At 52.9% G+C, this 20,792-nt stretch overlaps 1 protein-coding gene and 1 pseudogene across 4 annotated transcripts in view; one reads left to right on the forward strand and one right to left on the reverse strand.

The window, feature by feature from the left end:
- Window positions 1-20,792, forward strand: part of LOC147117508 (retinoic acid receptor beta-like) — a 334,754-nt gene that overhangs the window by 266,029 nt on the left and 47,933 nt on the right. The window lies entirely within an intron of this gene.
- LOC147117509 (uncharacterized) overlaps window positions 1-20,792 on the reverse strand; it is a 54,261-nt pseudogene that overhangs the window by 32,852 nt on the left and 617 nt on the right.

Below are 20,792 nucleotides of genomic sequence, written 5' to 3' on the forward strand. Positions count from 1 at the left end.
GAATGCATTGATTTTAATGCACGTTTGATTATTTAATCACTTCTGAGACCAAGTTGAGAACATGTGATTTGGGGGAATATCTGCCGCTTGATGCTTCATTACACACTGAAGTTCTGAGTCATTAACTTTATCCTGATTTGAGACCTTTTGTAGTTGCAAACATGTCAGTTCCATGAATGTAAATGGTGTGAAACAACAGTTGTTCAGAGTGTATGTTTTGCGTTTTTTTAGCATATTATATTTCTGAAATTGTAAATTGTAATGTGAAGCAAGTGACTTCACTCAGTATTGCCCGAGTTGTGACTGGTTAAATTCTAATAATTGTGTAATGAGTTTGTCAAGCACAAATGCCTAAAATCATCCACAGACCAAGTTGAAACGGGAAATTGTAATTCAGCTTCTTTGTACCATAGTTAAACTGTGCTTCTGGGGAAATTTTACTCACATATGTATTAAATTGAAAGAAGGCTGCATGCCAGATGACTGTCTTGTTATGGAATTATTCCTTGCAACAAGCTGTGTTCTGTTTTGTGCTGCTATTCTCTCAAACCTTCAGGTTGATCATTAAGCCCTTCCACCTGTCTGTACATGCTTCACACAGACTACTAGGCAGCAAAAAAAAATCATGAGGTTGTAGGAGTCTACGTACTCCTAGCAAAAAATACTGAACTCGGAGAGGTTCAACAGAAAAGGTTTAATTGTTGAGGCTACATGTTGAACTCAAAATGGCGTCAGAGACTACACCAAGTCTGACTGCTTTTCATCTGTTGTGTATGTACCTTTAAGGGAATAACTGGTCTCAGACTGCAGTACCGGCAGTGACCACCCCTGTATAAAAGGCCCTAGCAGGCTTCTGTAGTTTCAGTTTCCAGGTTGTCTCCATTCAGTAAAGACTTGTTATAATCAACTCCTGCAGTCCGTGTCTCAATTATACACGGACATAATACTGGCGACAAGTAAGAAACGAACTTACCTGCAACTCGGTAGCACCTCAGACGACGTTATTGAAGGTCGAAGCCAGAAGAAAGAAAAAAAATAAAATAATAATAATCCAAAGAAACTCGAGAAACGGGCGTCGACTGTGGGCAACCACCCTCCAAATCATCAAATTGAAAAGTGCAGGAGAGACTGTCGAGAGCCAGGCTTTGTTCTCCAGTCTGTGGTTTCCCAGCTAATCGGGCTGGTGGCAGGTAGTGCACTGATCCTTCCTGGGCTGCGGCGGGCTAGAGCTCGATCGGGTGGCTCTGCAACGGGGCCGGGCAGCGAGCCGGGAAGCAAAGAGAGAGAGAGAGGGTGGAGCACACAGGGCGCGGCCGGTGCTTCGAAGCCGGGCAGCGTTCGGACCTAAGAAGAGGGAGGGAAGTGTCCCAGAGGGTCCGCTCCATGACGGGAACAGTTCTTCAATTAACGGAGCAAATATTGAAGCGCGATAGAAAAATAAAAATACCGCGGAGAGCGGCGTTGGCAGCAGCGATCGGGGAGGCGCGAAGACCATAGGGCGTCGCCATTACAGGATTGTAAAATAAATATAATCGCCAGCAACAGCGTTGGCGGCAGCGGCGGGAAAGCGCGGGAGGCGCCATCTTAACTCGGCGGGGAAGAAGCAAAAGCGCGGGAGGCGCCATTTTGATTCATCGGGGACGAAGGCAAAGCGCGGGAGGCGCCATCTTAGATTTTCAAGATGCCAAAGACTGGCGATATCACTGCCTTCGATAATGCAATAGAAGACTGGACCACGTATGTGGAAAGAGTCGAGGTATATTGCGAGGCAAACGAAATAGCCGATGAGAAAAAGGCATCGGTATTGCTAAATTTAATGGGCGCAAGAACGTACGGCCTATTGCGGGACCTGATTACTCCAGCCAAGCCGAAGGCGAAGAGTTTTAACGAAATTGTTGCTATCCTACAGGAACACCTAGGCCTAGAAATTCAGTGGCCTGCGCCACCAGTTTGCGGCCAAAGAGGGCACTCAGTGACTTTTGCGCCACTGGCCACACCTACCGCGATATTTAGTGGGGCGCTAATGGCGGCGTTAGCCTGTAGCGCTGCGCCGCCACCGATGATGTCATCGGTGTGCGCAGCGCCCCGCTACCGCCCCGATGACCATATTTGGTCGCGCCCGCCTCTTCAGCGCCGGCCGCAAATAGCGACCGGTACACAGGGGCCTACCTGTGGCGGTAGTGGCGCTAGTTAAGATGGAGGTGCGGCCGGCCGCTTTTTCGGCGGCCGCCTGCCAGCACCTCCGTCCCCGGCCTCCTACACCGCCACCACCCCCCCCCAACCCCGCGGCATTGCCGGCTGTTTCCCGAGAGCCCGGCACCTCTCCTTGGTGCCGGGCTCATTTGCCGGCACTCACGAGCGGGGATCGCGCTGTTGCAGGCACCTCCCCCTTAACAGTGGGAGGAAGGCCTGCAGTACCGCAGCGTGCCGTGCTGCAGCGTGTGGCGCTGCGGCCCTTAGCGTGCCGATATTCATTTTCAGCGCCCCAAGCGGGGCGCGGGAAGCCTCGATTAGCGGCCCGCTTCCATTTGGGGCGCAGAAACTGAATATCCGGATGGCGCAAGTGGCTCCGTTCGCAGCGGTAATTCCGGCGCCCAGGCGAGCTTGGCACCCCAAACTGAATTTTTAGCCCCTAAATCCTACACCGCTGCTGATAGCAGAAAGATTTAAATTCCACAGGAGAAATCAGCATAAAAATGAGAGCAATGCTGATTACCTTACGGAACTACGCAAGCTATCAAAGCACTGCCAGTTCGGAGCAGGACTGGCAGATACCTTACGGGACAAATTTGTCTGTGGACTCCTGAGTGAAGGAACCCAGAAGAGGTTACTCTCAGAGAAAGAGCTGACGCTAGATAAGGCTTTCAGCGTGGCAGTATCGTACGAAGCAGCAGCAAGGGGAGCTGCGGAAATACAACAAAAGCCACAGGAATACGGCACCCACGAAATGACACAGGGATTTGCAAAATGTTATCGCTGCAGCAGAACAAACCATGACCAGAAGGACTGCTGGTCCAAGGACAAAATATGCAGGCAATGCAGAAAGATGGGACACATTGCACGAGTTTGCAGGTCTGGGAAGAAGACCAACGACAACAAAAAGGCTACTAAGGAACCGTACAGGAAAGTACAAAAGATGACGGACAGTAGTTCCGAAGACCAGATGAGCGATAGTGAATCCGGGAACAAGAGACTAAGCTGTCTCAAACTTCACAACGTAATCGTAAAAGAGGATCACCGACCATTTGGGTCACCCTCACGATAGCAGGGTCCCAAGTCAAAATGGAATTGGATACAGGATCAGCTCTAACCATCATGAATCGACGAGACTACGAGCAGCTATTCTCACACATACCCTTGAGAGAGACATCCATTGTCTTGAGGACGTATACGGGGCAAAAAGTATACCCCAGAGGAAAAATAAGGGTGCCTGTCGAATACAACGGCAAGAAAATACGGAAATTGTATCTCTACATTCTGCAAGATGGTGGACCACCGTTATTGGGACGTGAATGGATCGGAAAGATAAGTTTAGACTGGCACTCCATTCAGGCACTGACGGTGGCTGGTAAAAAGGATGACGACGTCACTCCTGGCCGATTGCCAACAATCTTAGCTGACGCCAAAGAGGTATTTCAACAAGAACTGGGCACTCTTAAAGGCGTAACCGCCTCGATAAAAATAGAGGAGAATGCAATTCCCAAGTTTTTCAAGGCAAGACCGGTACCATATGCAATTCGCCCAGCCGTCGAGGCAGAGCTGGAGAATCTGGAGAATGCAGGTGTGTTATCTAAGGTAGACTGGAGCGAGTGGGCGACACCCATCGTTCCTGTCATGAAGAAAACGTTAAACAATAAGTCTGAGGAGCCAAGGAAGGTTCACATCTGTGGGGACTTCAAGGTGACGGTGAACCCAGTCCTTCACACAGTACAATATCCTCTTCCAAGGATAGAAGATATCTTCGCCTCGCTATCTGGAGGGAAGCGTTTTACAAAAATTGACCTAGCACAAGCATATTTGCAGATGGAGGTTGAAGAATCCTCTAGGAAGTATCTCACGATAAACACTCACAAAGGTCTTTACCAGTATAATCGACTGGTATTCGGAGTAGCATCAGCTCCGGCGATATGGCAAAGAGCGATGGAACAAGTCCTGCAAGGGATTCCGGGGACTCAGTGTTACTTGGACGACATCCTAGTGACAGGTGAAAATGACAGTGAACACCTTGCCAACCTAGAGCAGGTGCTCACTAGACTACGTGAACATGGGCTACGAGCCAATCGCCCCAAGTGCGAGTTTTTTAAGAAACAGATATCGTATTGTGGCCACGTGATTGATGAAGAGGGGTTGCATAAGTCCCCTGACAAAATTGAAGCGGTAGTTAAGGCTCCAGCGCCTGAAAATGTGTTGCAACTGAGGTCATTCCTCGGATTGGTGAATTACTACCATAAGTTTTTGCCGAATTTGTCCACAATTCTGCATCCACTGAACGCCCTACTATGAGCGGGAGTAGCATGGAAATGGAGCGATGAATGTAAGCAGGCCTTTCAGAAGGGTAAGGACCTAATCACTTCAAGAGAAGTATTGGCTCACTACAACCCGTCACTACCGATAAGACTGGCGTGTGATGCGTCTCCCTACAGCATTGGGGCGGTACTGTCACATAAATTCCTTGATGGTTCAGAGAGGCCGATAGCTTTTGCGTCACGCTCGTTAACTTCAGCCGAGCGTAACTATGCCCAGATTGACAGAGAGGCCCTCAGCCTGGTGTGGGGGGTGAAGAAGTTCAATCACTACCTGCACGGTCAGAAATTTACTCTACTAACTGATCATCAACCTCTCGTCTCCATTTTCAACCCTCAGAAGGGCGTACCGATAATGACGGCACAACAGCTACAGAGGTGGTCCCTTTTCCTAGGGGCACACCAATATGACATCGAGTACAAAGGAACTAAACAGCATGGGAATGCTGATGGATTGTCGCGCCTACCGTTGCCGACGGTGGAAGAGGAACTGGCAGTGGATCCAGTGGAGTTATTCCACTCGACTATAGTCAAATGTCTCCCTGTGACGAATGCAAACATAGAAAAGGAAACACGAAATGACCCGACACTCTCCTGGGTCTATGATTTAACGGTGAAGGGATGGCCAGCACATGGCGAACCACTGCTGCCAGCATTCTCGCCGAGAAGAGAACAGCTGTCAGTGTGCAGAGGAACCTTGATGTGTGGATCCAAAATAGTAATTCCACCCAAATTGAAGGATAGAGTGCTCAATGAGCTTCATGAGGGTCATCTGGGAGGGGTAAAAATGAAGAACTTAGCCAGAGCGTTTGTGTGGTGGCCGGGAATCGATAGAGAAATCGAAGAGATGACCAAGAGCTGTACTGGATGCCAGAAGGTCCAAAACGCCCCACCACAAGACGCTCTACATCCATGGGAGTGGCCCTCATCTCCATGGCAAAGGGTGCACATTGATTTTGCTGGTCCCTTTATGGACTCGATGTTTTTAATTGCGGTGGATGCACATTCAAAGTGGCCAGAGGTAATAAAAATGTCCTCAACCACCACAGAAAAAACGATCACAGTCTTACGAACCATATTCGCCAGGAATGGGCTGCCTGAACAGATTTGCTGTGACAATGGACCACAGTTTGTGTCTGAAGAGTTCCGGAGGTTCTTAAAGAACAATGGTGTTAAGCATTACACATCCGCCCCATATCATCCAGCCACTAATGGATTGGCCGAGAGGTTTGTTCAAACATTCAAGAAGGCTATCAAGGCAATGTGTAATGAAGATATACCCCTACAACACAAGGTGGACAACTTCTTGTTTGCCTACCGGAATGCGACACATGCGGTTACCAACCAAACTCCAGCCATGATGTTCTTCAATCGAAGACTACGATGCCGCTTGGATTTGGTTAAGCCAAACGTCAGAAGAGATGTGGAGAACAGGCAGTTTCAGAATATGAATGAAAGGCCGACCAGGAGTTTTAAGATAGGTCAATCAGTTTTGGCCCGGGACTACCGCACAGAGAAATGGCAGCCAGGAACGATCTGTACACGGCAAGGACCTCTAATGTATACCGTGGACGTTGGAGAGAGCATTGTAAGACGCCATGCTGACCAGATTCTAGAGTCACTGGAAAACGTCAACTCCACACCACGATCTGATACACCTGGCGATGAAACCGAAGTACCAATTGCATCTACCGCAGAATCGGTGATATTGGAAGCAGACGAACCAAACTACGACATTGATCCCGACTCAACCTTGCCAGAAGAACCTGATATCCCAAAGAGGCATTATCCAGACAGAATCAGGAAGCCTCCTCAAAGACTGAACTTCTAATTGCTTAACTTCAACCAATGTATCTAGCAACCGTAATTGTAATTGTAATTAGTTATTATTTAGTTGTTAAATGAATGTTATGTACTGTTTAAAAGGGGAGGAATTGTTGTGTATGTACCTTTAAGGGAATAACTGGTCTCAGACTGCAGAACCGGCAGTGACCACCCCTGTATAAAAGGCCCTAGCAGGCTTCTGTAGTTTCAGTTTCCAGGTTGTCTCCATTCAGTAAAGACTTGTTATAATCAACTCCTGCAGTCCGTGTCTCAATTATACACGGACATAATATCATCAGTCCACAGCTTCGACTGCTCCTCCCCCGCTCTGGGCTTAACTATGTTGCAGATCGAGTTTCTTAAAGGTGTGATCCTTCTTAAAGGCATGACGCCTGATTTATAGTCTACGGACCGAAAAGCGATTGTGTCGTTTCTGTGATCGGTACGCCACACAGCTCCCCCCAGAATTCACTAGTAGGGAGTGTACGAACCGGCATGGCGGCTTGATGGCACGGCCGGAACGGCTCTTGGCGGTTGGTGTCGGGAGCGGGGCGGTCGGATGCGTCGGGCTCTTAGGCGGTCTGCCCCGCGGTGGGGGTTGGCCCACTTGAACGGGTTCGTCCGGCTCTAGGTGCGCCAGCTTGAGCCGGTCGACCGACACCTTGTCAGTTCTGCCGCCCACTTCGAGGAGGAAGAACTTGTTCCCCGTCTGGAGTACCTTGTAGGGTCCGTCGTATGGGGGCCATAGAGGTCCTCGGTGGGCGTCATGGCGCACGAAAACAAATTTGGCCATGTACAGGCTAGGTGGTACGCGGGTTGCTGGTTCGCCGTGCCGGCCGGTGGGTACCGGAGCGAACTGTTGTGCTCGGTTGGCGAAAGCGCGGCGTTGCTGGTCAGCCGACCAGGGGGTCGTGGCGGTGGGCAGGAACTCTCCGGGTACGCGCAGCAGCTGGCCGTACACGAGTTCCGCCGCCGAGGCTTGCAGGTCTTCCTTGACCGCGGAGCGTAGGCCAAGTAGCACCCACGGGAGGCGGTCGATCCAAGCCTCATCTTCGAGGCTGGCGCGGAGGGACGCCTTCATGGACCTGTGGAATCGCTCGCACAGTCCGTTGGCTTGGGGGTGGTAAGCCGTGGTGCGGTGAACGGCCACCCCGAGGTTTCGGGCGATGGCGGCCCACAGATCAGAGGTGAACTGCGGGCCTCTATCCGACGTCATGTCGGAGGGGACGCCGAACCGAGTGACCCAGGTACCGATGAACGCCCTCGCAATGTCGGCGGTGGTGGTGGAAGTCAGTGGAATGGCCTCGGGCCAGCGGGTGGTACGGTTCACGATTGTCAGCAGCTGCGTGTGACCCTGTAATGGCGGCAGGGGGCCGACGAGTTCGATGTGGATGAGGTCAAACCTTCTTTCTGGCACGGTGAACTCCTCGAGTAGGGCTTTGACGTGCTGGTGGATTTTGGCACGCTGGCGAGCTATGCAGGATCTGGACCAGACGCGCACATCTTTGCACAGGCCACGCCAGACAAATCGGTTGGCCACCAGTCTAATGGACGTGCGGGTGCCGGGGTGTGAGAGGCCGTGGACGATGTCGAACACCCGTTTTCGCCAGGACGCCGGGACTACGGGGCGGGGTTGTGCCAAGGAGGTGTCGCATTTGACTGTGACGGTGGACGGGCCGCAGGCGATGTCGGTCAGTCGCAGCCCTGGGAGGGTTGTGGGCGCGGAGAGCAGATCGGTGTCGGTGCGTTGCTCCGCTGCCAGTTGAGCATAGTCCACTGCCAGGTGGGCGCCGTGGACGGCGGGGTGGGATAGGCAGTCGGCCACCACGTTGTCTCGACCGGAGACGTGCTGGATGTCCGTGGTGAATTCGGACACCGCGGCGAGCTGACGTTGTTGCCTGGCTGACTACGAGTCCGCAGATTTCACCATCGCGAATGTCAGGGGTTTGTGGTCGACAAATGCGGTGAAGGGGCGGCCCTCCAGATGAAATCTAAAATGGCGGACTGCCAGGTACAGTGCGAGGAGCTCGCGGTCAAAGGCGCTGTATTTGGCCTCCGGGGGGCGCAGTTGGCGGCTGAAAAAGGCCAGCGGTTGCCAGGCCCCGTCGACCCACTGTTCGTACACGGCGCCGACCGCGTGGTCGGAGGCTTCCGTGGTGAGGGCCACCCTGGCGTTGGGCTGTGGGTGAGCGAGCATGGTGGCGTCGGCGAGCGCCTTTTTGGTCAAGTCAAAAGCGGTCAGCATGTCCGCCGACCACTCGATCGCCATTCTGTCTTTCTTACCCCGGAGGGCTTCGTATAGGGGCCGCATGAGGGAGGCCGCTCCGGGAATGAAGCGGTTGGAAAAGTTGAAAATCCCCAAGAACTCCTGGAGGCCTTTGATGGTGGTAGGCCGGGGGAACTGCTGGACGGCTTGCACCTTGGCGGGCAGGGGAATGGCTCCGTCCTGCGTGATGTGGTGGCCGAGGAATTCGATCCTGCTGAGGCCGAATTGGCACTTGGCTGGGCTGATGATGAGCCTGTGCTCACTGAGCCGCTGGAACAAAGTGCGGAGGTGTTCGATGTGTTCCTGCTTGGATGAACTAGCTACCAGGATTTCATCCAGGTAGACAAAGAGGAACTTCAGGTCCCGGAGGACCGAGTCCATGAGCCGCTGGAAGGCCTGGGCCGCGTTTTTGAGGCCGAAGGGCATTCGGAGGAACTCGAATAGTCCAAAAGGGGTGATTATGGCCGTCTTGTGAACGTCCGTTGGGTGGACTGGCACCTGATGGTAACCGCGCACCAGGTCGACTTTGGAGAAGACTGAGCGGCCGGCCAGTCTAGCTGAGAAGTCTTGAATGTGCGGTATGGGGTACCGATCCGGCATGGTGGCGTCGTTTAGGCGCCGGTAGTCCCCGCAGGGGCACCATCCGCCGTCGGGTTTGGTGACGATGTGGAGTGGGGAGGCCCAGGGGCTGTTGGAGTGGCAGATGATGCCGAGCTGTTCCATTGTGGCGAACTCGGCCCGCGCGATCTCCAGCTTGGCCGGGTCCAGCCTGCGGGCGTGGGCATACACCGGTGGGCCTGTGGTGGGGATGAAGTGTTCTACCCCGTGCTTAGCAACTTTCGCGGAGAAGGTCGGGTTGGTGAGGGCTGGGAACTCAGCCAGGAGTGCTGAGTAGTCGTCCGTTGAGCGGGCGCGGCACTGCCACGCCATTTCGGCGGGTTGGGGGGGGGCCATGGCGCCAGGGATAGGTGACATGGTGTTCATGTCCACGAGGCGGCTCCGAGGCATGTCGACCAACAGGCTGTGGGCGCACAGGAAATCCGCACTGAGGAGCGGGAAGAGCACCTTGGCGGTGATAAACTCCCAGTGGTAGCGGCGGCCTGCGAGGTCGATGGTGACGGTGCGGGTGCCGTACGTCCGGATGTCGGTGCCGTTGGCGGCAGCCAGCGCAGGGCCGTGGCCGCCTCGCTGGATCTCGAGGGCGGACGCGGGGATGATGCTCCGCTGCGCGCCCGTGTCGCATAGGAAACGGCGTCCAGAGGCGCTGTCCGTAACATACAGCAGCGCGCCTGCTTGCCCCACGGCCATCGTGTAGGCCAGTGTGGGGGCGGTTGGAAACGTGCAGGGATGGCTGCAGCGGCGTGCCCGTGTGCTGAACCGGGTATGGAAGTAGCAGTAGCCCTGGGTCGGAGGGCTTGGGGGACGTGGGGGCCTGGGGGGCCTCGTGGCCGAGCTGTGTGGCCTCGCGATAGAGGGTGGAGCGCGCGCCGACGCTGCGGAGGCCAGGTCGGGGGTGACGGCGTGGTTGGAGCTGGCGGACAGGAGCTTATCGGCTTCGTCGGCCAGGACCTCGAGGTCCGTGAGGCTGGACGCCACAATCACCAGGCGGATGCTGGGAGGTGGTTGGCGGATAAAGAGCGTGCGGAAGAGGGAGCCGGGCGGTTTCTCGTCGGTCCGAGCAAGCATGTGTGAGAGCAAGTCTGACGGCGTGGAGTCACCGAGGCCCGGGAGGTCGAGGAGGTGGCAGTTGCGCAAAGATTGGGAGGCTGTGAATTTTTTAAGGAGCGCGGCCTTGAGATGTGCGTACTTGCCTTCCTCCGGAGGGTCTTGTAGTGTTGTCCAGACTTTCGTGATTGTGGAGCTGCCCAGGGAGGTGAGGAGGTAGTCGTACATCGTTGCGTCGGCGGTGATGCCGTGGAGTCGGAATTGCGATTCGGCTTGAAGGAACCAGGCGGTGGCTAGGTTCTCCCAGAACTCCGGCAGCTTCAGAGAAACTGTGTTTGTGTCAGCCATGGTTACGCTTAGGAGTCGTCCTGAGCGTCGGGGTCACCAATGTAGGAGTCTACGTACTCCTAGCAAAAAATACTGAACTCGGAGAGGTTCAACAGAAAAGGTTTAATTGTTGAGGCTACATGTTGAACTCAAAATGGCGTCGGAGACTACACCAAGTCTGACTGCTTTTCATCAGTCCACAGCTTCGACTGCTCCTCCCCCGCTCTGGGCTTAACTATGTTGCAGATCGAGTTTCTTAAAGGTGTGATCCTTCTTAAAGGCATGACGCCTGATTTATAGTCTACGGACCGAAAAGCGGATTGTGTCCTTTCTGTGATCGGTACGCCACAAGGTTACATTTTCTCCTCCCGTGAAGTAATTTTAAATGATTCAAATGCAGTCATTGCAATCCAGATTGTGGTTATGCTGTTAGGTTGCATTGTACTTTCTGATTTTCTGCAAATTACTGTAATTGAAAAATAAAAGGTAACACAAAGGTAGAGCGGTTTTCTCCAGAAATTATGCTGACACCATCACCAGAGCAACTACAGTGCAGAAGCTTTGGACTTGCAGTCTACCTGTGTTAGCCCCAACTGTTTTAGAGCAAACTGTGCCTTTTTTTGAATAGGAGAAGGAAGTCACATAGCTACAAGGAGTAGCACACACCCTACCCTGGCCTAGAAATTCAGTTGCGTTCGCCAGCCGTTAACGCCATAAGAGGGGTATATTTCCAGCGCTAGGCACTTAGCGCCCGGGCTCAAGCCAATCTGCGCCTACGCCCAAATTCAGTAGACATTTAGCGCCGGCGCAAAGTGTTTGCGCCCGCTCAGCTGCGCGCGCAGCTTATGACGTCATTTCGTCGTGCAACGCTGTTTGTGCGCCCCAAACCGGAAATTCAGTGGCGCCCGCCCAATGTGGGCGTGGCGCTGTTAAGAACTGTGAAGTGGAACGCAACAGAGGCCCTGTGGGCCTCCGGGAGCGCTAATTAAAGGGCACTTACACTGACCTATAAAGCCCAGCCATTTTGCTGCAATGACTTTACTGCTTTGGATTTCTGAACAGAGACCAAGGAACAGAGCTTACTGATTTGGGACAACATAGGAGAGGTATTTTTGGCTTCTGGCCAGAGCTTTGACATTTGAATCATTGTGATTTCACTGTTTGCAAGTTTATTATGGGGGCTGTATGGGGTTCCAACCCTCAGTTGCAGCATTATGTGCGAAGGGCTCGCAGACGCTGTGTGAGAGGGCCAGCCATGCCTAGACGCAGAGGGGCCATCAGGCGTCGGCAACGTAGGCCTTACCCACTCAGGCAATACCGGCAGCAGGTGTCCTATCTCACCATGACTGCGGCGCATTGTGTTAAGAGGCTGCGCTTCAGAAGGGAGGTGGTTGCAGAGATCTGCCAGCTGCTTCACAGAGATCTGCGTCCACAGCTGATGTGCAGGACGTCTCTCTCGGTGGAAGTGAAGGTCACGGTGGCTCTGAACTTTTATGCAAGCGGCTCCTTCCAAGCCGCTGCTGGGGGCATAGCGAACATCTCCCAGTTCGCCGCGCATCGCTGCATCCGGCAGGTCACCGATGCACTTTTCGCGAGGAGACACCAATTCATCTCCTTCCCCATGACCCTAGAGAGGCAGGAGCAGCGTGCAGTCGGATTTGGCAGGATCGCGGACTTCCCCATGGTGCAGGGCGCCATTGACTGCACGCATGTGGCTATGCGGGCACCTATCGACAATGCCGAGGATTACCGCAACCGGAAGGGCTACCATTCCCTCAATGTACAGCTGGTGTGTGACCACAGGCAGCGCATCCTAGCTGTCAATGCCCGCTTTCCAGGAAGCAGCCACGATGCATTTATCCTGCGCCAGACTACTGTGGCTGACATGTTCGAGGCACAGCCTCCACCAAGGGGATGGCTTATTGGGGACAAGAGCTACCCTTTGTGTACATGGCTCATGACCCCGCTCCGCGCGCCCAGGACCCCAGCGGAGGAGGCATACAACGAAAGCCATCAAGCCACAAGGAACATCATAGAGCAAACGATTGGCGTCCTCAAGCAACGGTTCCACTGCCTGGATCATTCCGGCGGATCTCTACAGTATTCGCCGGATAGAGTCTCCCAGTTCGTCGTCGTGTGTTGCATGCTGCACAACCTGGCTATCCGCAGGACTCAGGCACTGCCACCTGACGTTGCACCACCACCTCAGGAGGACGAGCAGGAGGACCATGAGGAGGAGGAGGAGGAGTACCAGCCCAGGAGGGAGCCACAAGGTCCAAGGGCCGTCCGCCGGCGGCTTATTGAACGACACTTCTAGGCCCCCTGTCAGGGAATGGCCTGTGGCAATGAACGCACCTGAATGCAGCCGCTCCGCAAGCCCTCAGCCGGTTAACGCAACAACCACTTGAAACATGACACCTGGACATGCTGAATAAATAAAAAGCTTTATTTTACAAACTCAGGGCCCTTCCCACATGAAGCAGAAAAACAGACGAGACCCCCAAAAAACAGTCAAAAACATCTGTCACTCCCACAACCTGGGGAGGAATAACAAAACTTGCCCATCCAATTGGCCTTCATCATCGGCCTTACAAAAATAAGCCCCCCCTTCCACAACACAAACACCCCCATAAAAACAAAAAATGCCTTCATCTTCGGCCTTACCAAAATAAGCCCCCCCCCAGAACACAAACACCCCCATATAAAAAAAACGCTATCACCACACTCTACTGGGTGTGCCGAGAGGGCGAGTCCTTATGCAGGCTTCTCCGGCCCCTGCCCGACCTGCTGCTCCGCCTCAACCTGGGCCCTGTGGGTGTGGCAAGGCTGGGGGAAGGCTCATGAGGGCCACAATGCGTGACGGCAGATGCCCTTGGGGGTCGGCCTAGGCGAGGCCCGGCCCGGGAGGGGCTGGCTGCTGACTGCTGCAGCTGTGGCTGGCCAGCATCAGTCTCAGCAGCAGCTCGTCGCACCTTGGCTGGGGGAGTGGCAGTGTCGGCTGCACCAATGGGGGCAAGCTGGCTGATGCAGGCGCGCGCTGTTCGCCAGAGACACTGGCACTCGGCCGGGCTGGCAGTGCAGCAAGTGCAGCAATCTGGTGGAGGCCAGACCGCTATGCTGCAGCAGGGCGGCAGGTGCCCTGGCGATGCTTCCGCGCCACAGCGAGTGTGGCAGAAGTGAGTGCCCGAACTGCCCTGGTATGTGCCCGCATCAGATCTGCCAGTGTCTGGACGGCACCACTCATGGACTCGCGACTCGCGTCCTGCGCTGCCGCGAGTTGCAGGACACCCCTGTCCTGCGCTCCCGCGAGTTGCTGGACACCCCTGTCCTGCGCTGTCGCGATTTGCTGGACACCCCTGTCGTGTGCTGCCGCGAGTTGCTCGACCCCCTGGCCTGTGATTCCCCGAAAGCGACCACACTATGAGCCAGGGACTCAATGGCCTGAGGCAACTGCCCCACAACCCCCATGAACTCCTTGTGGCGCCGCTCCGATGCCGCGGACATCTCATCAAGGAGGCGCACCTCCTGGGCGAGGACCGTCTCCGGACTGGAGGGCGGACTCTCCCTCTGGTGAGAAGGCCGCCGAGCTGCCCGACCCTTCCCGCGTGCCTCGACCCCACTGGGCCCAGGAACTGCCCTCCCCTGCAACACTTCCCCCCTCTGGGGAGAAGGCCGCCGTGCTGCCCGACCCTTCCCGCGTGCCTCGACCCCACTGGGCCCAGGAGCTACACCCCCCTGCAACACTTCCCCCTGCCTCTCCTCCAGGCCAGACGTCTCCCCTCCATTGCCATCCCCTGGCGCGGATGAGGGTTCCCCCGGTGCCGCCTTCCTCCTGGTCCTCGTCGTCCTCCTCCTCCAAGGGCCTGGCACTCTGAGCTTCAGGGACCACCTCCTCCTCACCAGCTGAAAGCAGGAAGGCACAAGAGTAGCTTTAGAGTGAGGACAGGGCGTCAACGAGGGAGGCATGAGTGGTGGCATTATGCGCATTGGTCGGACAGTGGGAAAGGATGTAGATCTGAAGCGCAAGGGCAACGAGAGAGGTCCAACCGGTCATGTCCTTACCAGTGGGTCCCAGTACAGGGTCCGCATCTCCAATGGCAACAGGGCCAGTCACCCGGCCACGCATGAGTCGAGCCACGCTCTCCTCCAGCTCACTGAGTGCCTGGTACTGTGGACGGCCTCCCCCGGTGGCAGACTGGCTCCTCAAATTCCGCGCCAGCTTGGCCTGCAAGAGAAAGGACGGCCTCTAAGTACAGTGTGGTGCCCTGTTGCTGTGTGCACTGCCTCCCATGGTCGAATAGCTTGGCCAGTGTGGTGCCCTGTTGCTGTGTGCACTGCCTCCCATGGTCGAATAGCTTGGCCAGTGTGTTAAGTGCAGAAAGTGCTATTGATGATCATGCCAGTGCCATAGCTGCGGGAGGAGGGCTGCCCATTAGGCCTTTGAGGTCCCTTTGCCCATAATGTGAGGTGCACATGCAAGGATGAGGAGGACACTGGAAAGGGTACTCACCTTCACCATCCGAGTGAGGTCGTTGTACTTCTTGCGGCATTGGTCCGCACTCCTGGGGACATCGCTGGTGGATGACACCCTGTGGGCGATTTTCTTCCAGGCTCTCCTGTACTGCCTCCTGGGAGCCTTCTTGCCACTGTCCGGGCACAAGATCTCTCTTTTCTTTTCCACACCATTAACCAGCACCCTCAAAGCATGTTCTGAGAAGCGCTGCGCTCGTTCACGGGCCTTCTCCATGGCTTCAGGCGCTATTTGGGTCCACCAGCAGTGTTGAGGCCTAGCTGCAGGGCTCCACTATGCAGGGCGTGGCAGCAGTCAAAGTCGACCCTTCCCCCTTTAAGAGCTGGCCGGCGTCAGGGTGTCTGCTGTCAATCAAAACATGACCGCACCTGCGCTGCGCCCGGCCTCGGCGTTATCAGTCCGCATCGCCGGCTTAGCGCCTGAAGATAGCAGTGCAACGCCAGTTTCAGCGCTCGCCCAAACTCTTGGCCAAATCTACTGAATTTCGACGAAGTGGCCTATACTTTCCGGCGGGCGCTAACTTTAGCGACCGCCCGACTTTAACGCCCCAAAAGTGGCCAGACTGAATTTCTAGGCCCCTATCTTTCTGTAGTACAAGGACTACTGGTCTCTGGCATTGCTATTACAGGGAGTTGACAATCACTGTGGGTCTAGAAGAAACCCTGCACTTGGGTGAACTCACTGTTGAAAATGCACTTGTGCTGGCAAAGTTTCTGCAGTAAATAGCATGACTGATGCTTTGAGATTTCAAAATATTATGGAGTCAAAATTCTTTGCTAATTTTAGAGGATAAAGTGGACATGAGTAAAATGTGGTACTTGACCCCTATGGCACTGCTTACTTGCATAGAGAGAATTATGATCAATTCATTGAGGGATTGGGAGTGACCTTTGGCTCCATTGCAAATGTTACACCCTTGTTCAAAAAAGGGTGTAAGGATAAACCCAGCAACTACAGGCCAGTCAGTTTAACTTCGGTAGTGGGGAAGCTTTTAGAAGCGATAATCAGGGACAAAGTTAACAGTCACTTGGACAAGTGTGGATTAATTAAGGAAAGCCAGCACGGAGTTGTTAAAGGCAAATCATGTTTAACTAACTTGATTGAGTTTTTTGATGAGGTAACAGAGAGAGTTGATGAGGATAATGCGGTTGATATGGTGTATATGGATTTCCACAAGGCCTTTGATAAAGTACCACATAATAGGCTTGCCAGCAAAGTTGAAGCCCATGGAATAAATGGGACAGTGGCATCATGGATACGGAATTGGCTAAGTGACAGGAAACAGAGATTAGTGGTGAATGGTTGATTTTCGGACTGGAGGAAGGTACACAGTGGTGTTCCCCAGGGGTCGGTACTAGGACCACTGCTTTTCTTGATATATATTAATGACTTGGACTTGGGAGTGCAGGGCACAATTTCAAAATTTGCATATGAAACAAAACTTGGAAGTATAGTGAACAGTGAGGAGGATAGCAATAGACTTCAAGAAGACATAGACAGGCTGGTGAAATGGGCAGACAAATGGCAGATGAAATTTAACGCAGAGAAGTGTGAAGTGATACATTTTGGTTGGAAGATCGAGGAGAGGCAATATAAACTAAAGGGTACAATTCTAAAGTGGATGCATGAACAGAGACCTGGGGGTATATGTGCACAAATCATTGAAGGTGGCAGGGCAGGTTGAGAAAGCAGTTTAAAAAGCATACGGGATACTGGGCTTCATAAATAGAGGCATAGAGTACAAAAGCAAGGAAGTTATGATGAACCTGTATAAAACACTGGTTCGGCCTCAACTGGAGTATTGTGTCCAATTCTGGATGCCACACTTTAGGAAGGATGCGAGGGCCTTAGAGAGGGTGCAGAAATGATTTACGAGAATGACTCCAGGGATGAGGGACTTCAGTTAGGTGGATAGACTAGAGAAGCTGGGGTTGTTCTCCTTAGAGCAGAGAAGGTTGAGAGGAGATTTGATAGAGGTATTCAAAATCATGAGGGGTCTAGATAGAGAGATACTGTTCCCATTGGTGGAAGTGTCAAGAACCAGAGGGCACAGATTAAAGGTGATTGGCAAAAGAATCAAAGGCGACATGAGGAAAAACTTTTTTACACGCGTGGTTAGGATCTGGAATGCAATGCCTGAAAGGGTGGTGGAGGCGGACTCGATCACGGCTTTCAAAAGGGAGTTGGATAAGTACCTGAAGGAAAAGAAGCTGCAGGGCTATGGGGAAGGTCTGGGGAGTGGGACTAGCTGAAGTGCTCTTGCAGAGAGCCGGCACAGGCTCGATGGGCCAAATGGCCTCCTTCTGTGCTGTAACCATTCTGTGGGCTGGATTTTGTCAATGGGGACGTGCTGGAGGCGGGACTTCTGGTTTCCAGGTTTCAGTCCCGCCCCCAGCGACGTCTGACCAACCCACACTATTTTCCCTTGATTGACCTTGTTAAGCCCGCGCTCGGCCAATTAAGGGAAAGCCGATGACAGAGGACGTCAGCGTATGAGAAGCTGTCAAACATTGACAATCTCTATTCTAAGGTGAGCCCTTGCACAGAAGGCTCACCAAGACACCTCTCCTCAGCAGAAAGCAGATGGCTGCTGTATCTGAGAATGCAACAGCCATTCTGTCATCTCTGCCGTTGAGATGAGGCACCTCCGGATCCCCAAGGGTTGAAGCCTGCAGGAAGAAACAAATGTAAGGAAACTTTTTCCAACACTTTACACTCACCTTTCACACTTACCTGTCCACACTTGCACCCATCACTCAACTCTACAGCAGACATTTCGACCCCTCTCATCCCCGCAGACCCACTGCTCGCCTCACTGACCCTGGCTAGGTTCGCAGCCGTCAGGACGCCCACTTTGCAGGGGTAAAATGGGCAAAAGCCTCAAAACTGCCTGTTAACTACCTGTTAACAGGAAGTTAATTGGCTCTAATCCCGTTCCCGCCTCGAGGAGATGGGTCCCTGTGCGAGTCGGGGACCTGCCTCCCGGGAAGATGGTTCGGAGGCGGGTTGGGAGCGGGGTTGGGACCCACTCCCAATTTTTCCCATTTTGCCAACAATCCCGCCTCCAAACCCGCCTCCTCAGGGCTGGTGAAATCCAGCCCATAGACTCTATGGGCGTGATCTTGCCAGCCCTGGGGAGGCGGGACTGCTGGGAAAATGGTAGAATCTGGGGGCAGGTGCCCATCCCACCTCCATGCCATCTTCCCAGGAGGCGGGTAGCCGATCCGCGCCAAGTCCCGTCTCTTGGAGGCGGGAAGGGGATTATAGCTACTTAGGCTGCCTGTTAACAGGTAGTTATCAGGCAGTTAAGAGGATTATCCCCATTTTTCCAGGAGAGGCACGGGCTTCCCGATGTCGGGAAACCCCGCCAGGGTCAGCGAGGCGAGCAGTGGGTCTGCGGGGGTCGGAGGGGTGCAAAAGTGCGCTGTGAAGGTAAGTGATGGGTGCAAGTGTGGAGAGGTAAGTATGTGAGGTGAGTGAAAAGTGATAGAAAATATTTACTTACCTTTGTTTCTTCCTGCAGGCTTCAACAGTTGGGGATACGGAGAGTCTTGCACCTCACCGGCAGAGATGGCAGATGGCTGCTGCATTTTCCGATGCAACAACCATCTAATTTCTGCTAAAGAAAGAGGTTTGATGAGTCTTGAATACAAGGACTCATCAGACAACATAGAATGTCAGTGTTTGACAGCTTCACAGAGCTGTCAAACGATGACAGTTCATCTGTCAAAAAATTTTGACAGATGAAACATCATATACTGACGCTCTCTGTAACTGGCTTCCCCTTAATTGGCCTGCTAAGCCCACTGGGTGGGCTTAACAAGGTCAATCAAGGGAAAATAGCGTGGGTTGGCCACAAGCCGATGGAGGCGGGACAACGACCAGACAAGCAGCAGTCCCGCCTCCAACGGCAAAATCACCCCCTATGATTCTATGATCCATTCCCACCTCTGAGTCAGAAGCTTATGGGTCACCCACTGTCCCAATGTTTAACTCACCTTGCCTTCCAATTCTCCAAACTATTTTATTTTAATTGTACAAAATATATAATAGTGACTCTCATGGTACAGAATATGTGTCACTTAGCAACTCCTTGTTGTTATAAAACTGAAATAAAACTAGACAGCGGGGTCTGTGGTATCCTGGAGCAACAATATATTCAGTGATAGAGCAGTGGGTCATGGGTTGCAACTACAAGGTCCCGAACCATTAACATCCCACTCTCAGCCACATTACTGTGAGAAGCAGCTGAGCAGAAGCCAGGTGACTTCCTTTATGGAGGTAGGGCAAATTGCTAGGAGAGTTACCCATGGTCTAGAGCAGACCAGCTGTCCATTTGCCTTCTCAGCATAGCACAGGAAGACCTCACCTTAAAAATGTCAACTAAAATTAAGGCATCTTCATAGAGTGATCAGCAGGAAGTAATTACGTAATGTCAGTGTTCAATAAAGGCCATTTGTCCCACAAAGCTGATTTTTCTAGTCCATTAACTGCCCCATCTTTTAGTTTGACTGAATAAATGCTTTGCCTGTAATACCTTGGTAGATTATTTCAAAAAATTATCAGTTATTGAGTAAAGAACATATTTTCTGGTACCTGTTCTAAATTAACTTTATCAGTTTCATTTATGTCCTCTGATCCTACTGTTTGGGTGTAATTTGAAATAATAACTTGAGGCCCCTCTTAACCACTTTCTTTCTAGTCTGGAAAGCTTAATTTCTGTGGCGTTCTCCTGCACTTCCGCCATAACTTTGTTTCTCTGGGGTTTTTGCAGTGGAGCCCCCATGGAAATTCACCCCCTGTGGCTGCGATTTTGCCTACCGAGGCAGGCTAAGTGCGGCCGAGGTAGGTGGCAGACGGCAAACCTGCTCCCGGTTCCATCGCACTCTGTTGAAGTGATTTTACATAGATTGGGCTTGTTAAGCCCGCCCTTTGAGGTTCCCGGCCAATTAAAAGGAAGCGAGTCTGATGGCATCCTTTGATGACACATCATCAGCCGATTTCCTTAAAGGGACCATGTGCACATTCATTTTGACAGTTGTGCTGTCAGTGTTCAACAGCATTGAGGTGCTGCAATCACTGACAAGCACTGCACAAAGCTGCACTGCTACACCCAGGCTCTCCCATGACCCCTCCATATGTTTATGGAGGGAGTCACAGAATACAGGGAGGTTCTCATCCCTTCCAATGGGCAGAAGAGGCCTCCCCAGGAGACCAACACTGCTTGGTTGCACAGGAGGGCACAAGCAGGGATGTCATTAGGAGGACCAGGCTGCAGTGGCGCAAACCTTTCAATGATCTCAGTAGATCACGAAGCGTTACTACAAAGCCACACTCAACCTGCTGTGCCACTCATCACATCCTCATCACTCTGCCTTCCCTACCCTACTTCTGCACATCCTTACTCACACCAACTTAACTTACACCTCCACCCATCCCTCTCTATCTACATCATCACTTCCCCATCTCACTAGCCACCCCTCACACTCACCCTCATCCTAGTGCAATCATACCACTAACAGCACACAAGGGTAGGCACTTGGGTGTTTTCGCCAATGTTCATGTAACGTTTCTGTTGATGTGTTGCCAAACATTGAAATCTTTATTTTCCACACTTTGCCTTTTTGGACAGATTTGTGTGCACCTTTGGAAGTGG

Source organism: Somniosus microcephalus, chromosome 5 (assembly GCF_052327205.1).
Source record: "Somniosus microcephalus isolate GS21.2 chromosome 5, FLI_Smic_1.0, whole genome shotgun sequence".
NCBI lineage: Eukaryota > Metazoa > Chordata > Chondrichthyes > Squaliformes > Somniosidae > Somniosus > Somniosus microcephalus.